At 41.9% G+C, this 4128-nt stretch overlaps 1 non-coding gene across 1 annotated transcript; it reads right to left on the reverse strand.

The window, feature by feature from the left end:
• Positions 1 to 3316: 3316 nt before the first annotated feature.
• Positions 3317 to 3447, reverse strand: LOC144288210 (small nucleolar RNA SNORA72). Its single transcript, XR_013356178.1, has one exon. It is a non-coding gene; the product is annotated as a small nucleolar RNA SNORA72 (small nucleolar RNA).
• Positions 3448 to 4128: the final 681 nt, after the last annotated feature.

Below are 4128 nucleotides of genomic sequence, written 5' to 3' on the forward strand. Positions count from 1 at the left end.
AGCAGTCTGCAACTCAGAAGAGGGTTGTCAGTAGATCCTGACCATGCTGGCATCCTGATCTTGGACTTCCAGTGTCCAGAACTGTGAGAAATAAATTTCTGTTCCTTATAAGCCCAGTCCACGATACTGTCCTAGCAACCTGAATGGACCAAGACACTGGGACTAGAGTGACAGGCTGGTAGGAAGGAGGTCTTTAAATCATAGACAAACATTATAAAGGATAGGACTAGAATAAGCTTACTGAGGCCTGAGAGTGAGCACACAGCTGTGAGTCATACTGAGAAAGTCTGCTCTTCAATAATAACACTTTTAGGAGAAGAATTTGTTACCCCAATGAGTGAGACTCCACAATAACTTGTTTTATGGATTTAAGACATGGTGAGTGAAGAAGAGCTTGTTTATTAATTCATCCAACATACATTTAGTTTTCAGCACATATGATGTGCTGAACTCAACTGTAGGTACTGAGGAGAGAGGTGAGCAAGACAGGCATACACTGTTCTTCGATACACTTAGGTTCCAATGTAGGAAAGAAGCTAACACAAATATGAATGGACATCATAATTGTGGTTGTGTAGTGTGCACAGCATCAAGCTGAGAGTGATGTTGGGGGTAGGGAGAAGAGGGACTATTCTAGACAAAGAGATCAGGGAGGCCTCTCTAGGGCATTGACATGCAAACAGAAGCTGAATGGAAGAAGGAGCCTGCCATGTGGATGTCTGGAGGAGCTCATCAGAGGCCAGGAGGAGGGAATGAGCTTGGGAGAGTCAGAGCATTCCAGAATGGGGGGAACAGGGTGAGCAAGGGGAACATGGTAGAAGATGAAATGGGGAGATGAGCAGAGGGCCAGCCCCAGAGGGCTTTGGAATTTAGTCTCAGCATGATGAAAAGCCCCTAGAAGAGCTTTGATAGTGATGTGAATGGTGTGATCTATTTTAGGGAGATTCCTTTGGTAACCTAGTGGAAAATTGACTGTGGGGGCAAGAGGAGAAACCAGAAGCTGATTTATATATTTTTAAAAGATTTTATTTATTTATTCATGAGAGGCAGAGACACAGGCAGAGGGAGAAGCAGGCTCCCTCTGGAGAGCCCGATGTGGGACTCAATCCCAGGACCCCGGGATCACACCCTGAGCCAAAGGCAGACACTCAACCACTGAACCACCCAGATGCTCCCAGAAGCTGATTTATGAGTTGTATGTAGCAGCCCAGGTAAAAGACTGTGGTGGCCTGGACAGGGTGAAAGCAGTGAAGGCAGAAGAAGGAGTGGTCAACTGTGGGAGAAATTTGGATGATAGGTCCTACCAGATTCCTAGTCTTTTGAGGAAGAAAAGTAGCTAAGAGCCTAGGATGAAGGGTGGATTCTTCACACCTGAGAGGAAAAGATTGATAGTGAGCCCAGAGGCTCCCCATAAGAAGGGAGTGGCCAAAAGGTACTGTGGAAGAATAAAAAATCTGCAAGTTACTCAGGGAGCAAGGAGGACCCCAATCCAAATGTGTGTCACTTGAGAGGGAAGTTTTCAGGGACAGCCAGGAAATGGACGAAGCATCTGTGTGTACATGAAGTGATTTGCAATTAAGTAAAGGTTGTGAAGACTATAGAGGAAAAGGTTAGAAGGAGAGCAATCACATCTGGTTCAGGGAGACAGAAACAGAGCCACAGGGAGCTGGGATTTTGGAGAGGATGATGACTGGAGGACGTTTTTCACTTTGGAGGAAAAAACATGGATGAGTCATGGGGAAAATAACTGGCCTAGAAATTTTCACAGAACTGGGCCTGGAAGTCTCTGATGGATTGAGGTCTCTGATGGATTGAAGGACTTGGACCTCTCTGGAACAAGCCAGCTGCTCCTGGAAATCTTAGACCAGGTGGGCTGGCAACAAGATTGTTTGGTTCCCAGGAGCCTCACTGAGTGCTGGAAATAGCATTAGCTCCAGATTGATGGGAGGCCTTTCTGGATGGAATCCTTTACAGCTTGTCTTAACTGTGACTCCAAGAGAACAAATGGAAAATAGCATCATTGATTTTAAAATAACTCTAGGTGAGAGAGTTGCCTGTACTTTCTGTCTCCCCTTACTCAGCTCCCACTCACTTCTCAACCCACAGGGATCTGATTTCCATCCATTGCATTTCACTCAAACAGGTCTGGCCAGGTTCACTACTGGTCTTTGTGTTGCTTAATCCTACAGGCATTCTCAGCCCTTATCTTATTTGACATTTTAATCCTACCAAGCAATCCTTCTTCACGAAACACTCTCTTCTTTTGGATTTCCCCAGTGACACCACTCTCTCTTGATTGTGCTCCTACTTCTCTGGTCATTGTATGTTTGTTCTGTTTCTAAAATCCTCATTGACTTAGCCTTTAAAATGTCGGGTTTCCTTAATCGTTGACTGTAAGCCTTGACCTTTCTTACTTTATCTTGTCTCTTCAGGCCAATCTTGTTCAGACCCATGGTTTCAAATGGCTGATATAGAAGTCCCGTGAAAAACGCTATTGGAGTGTTCAGAGGCAGGGGCAGGCACTCCTGAGGCACAGGAAGGTTGTTTGAGTTGAGTCATTGCTACCCAGATGGTAAATTTAGGCTTTGGGCAGATAATGAAGCCCAAGGAGAGTGTTTATAAAGAGAGGAAAGAGAACCCGTTGACTGGATTGGAAGATGAATAAACACCAATAAATAAAAGTAATTACTGTTATTATTTATCATAATTACTATTATTCTACAAGTGCTTGTTTGTTCATTTCAAGACCTGTGTATAGGACTCACACATTAACTTTTTAATAGCATTTCCTACATTCCACCCAGAAAATTCATGCCTACCTTTCACTCAGTATACCACCAGGCTTTGTTTGGCTCATCCATTCAGTCCAGCATCGGTAATTTTTACTGATTGCCGTTAGGATGTATGGTGATGTCTAAAGCACTATAATCCATTTCTATCCTTAGAAATTTTGATGGAGTATTGCAACATTCCTACAACTTGCTGTTGTCAGCTTTTCCATCAGCATCAATTAGAAAAGACATTGAGGAACCATATGTTAATTATTTTACCAAGGGAACAAGTATAGAAGCATCACTTGTAAGTGCTCAATAATCATTATTGCACGCAACTAAAAGGAGTACATTCTATTGTTTTTCCCTAGAAAATAAAACACAATAGTTTCATAATTCATTTAATGGCAACTTATGATCATCAAATTAACAATGGTTATCTTTAAAAGTTATTACACTAGCTGTGCTGTCATTTCTCAAGGATGATCAGATACCTAGAGTCATAGACATTTCCCACACAAGATGCATCATATAAATCAGACTTGGTTAATCACCAGCATTGATAAAACCAGACTAGGGGAAGAACTAGATCTAGGAACACATGCATGGTCTTGATATACAGAATGTTTAGCCTGCCACAATTATTACAAAATCAGAACAGCAAGAATATTCACTGAGTACATTCTATGCTTTAAAAAAATGTACAATATAGCCAACTGTCATGTATTCACAAGGCAGTTATATTCAGTGTGTTCATGGCAACCCTGCTGCTAAGCTTATTGATCTTCTCAAATGCATTACCTGCTTTGTTGACATCTGCACCCTTCGATTCCAAAGTCAATCACACATTTCCTCGATAGTCCACCTCTCCATTTCTATTTATTTGCAGACTGTCCAGAGAGACAATCTACTAAAAAGAGGACAACACTCACCTTGGAACCAGAAGGCATGGGTCCAAGCTTTAACTTGTAATTTAATCAAGTGTGCACAAAATCTGATTTTCCTCATCTCTGTTTCTGTGTGAATAATCTTATACTCCTTCCTCACCTTCTCCAAACAAGCAGGGGTAAAAGTATTACCATTAGGAAAAGCATTGGAAACCCAACATAGCCATTGTCTTAGTTCAGTGGAAAGTTTAAGAGACAGTCATCTGTTCTCAGTAGATTTATGGTGTAAACTATGGGACCTGCCTCACAGAAGCCACTATTAACTATTACAAGTACATTTGCAGAATATTAGATACACTCAACTTCAGGTCTAAACCTAAAGACTTGTTTCATCCAGTTGGATCCTCAAAATTGCCAAGGAAGATAAGAAGGTAAGGGACCATTCATCCCATTTTGCAATTAAGGAAAGG

This window comes from Canis aureus, chromosome 17, assembly GCF_053574225.1.
Source record: "Canis aureus isolate CA01 chromosome 17, VMU_Caureus_v.1.0, whole genome shotgun sequence".
NCBI lineage: Eukaryota > Metazoa > Chordata > Mammalia > Carnivora > Canidae > Canis > Canis aureus.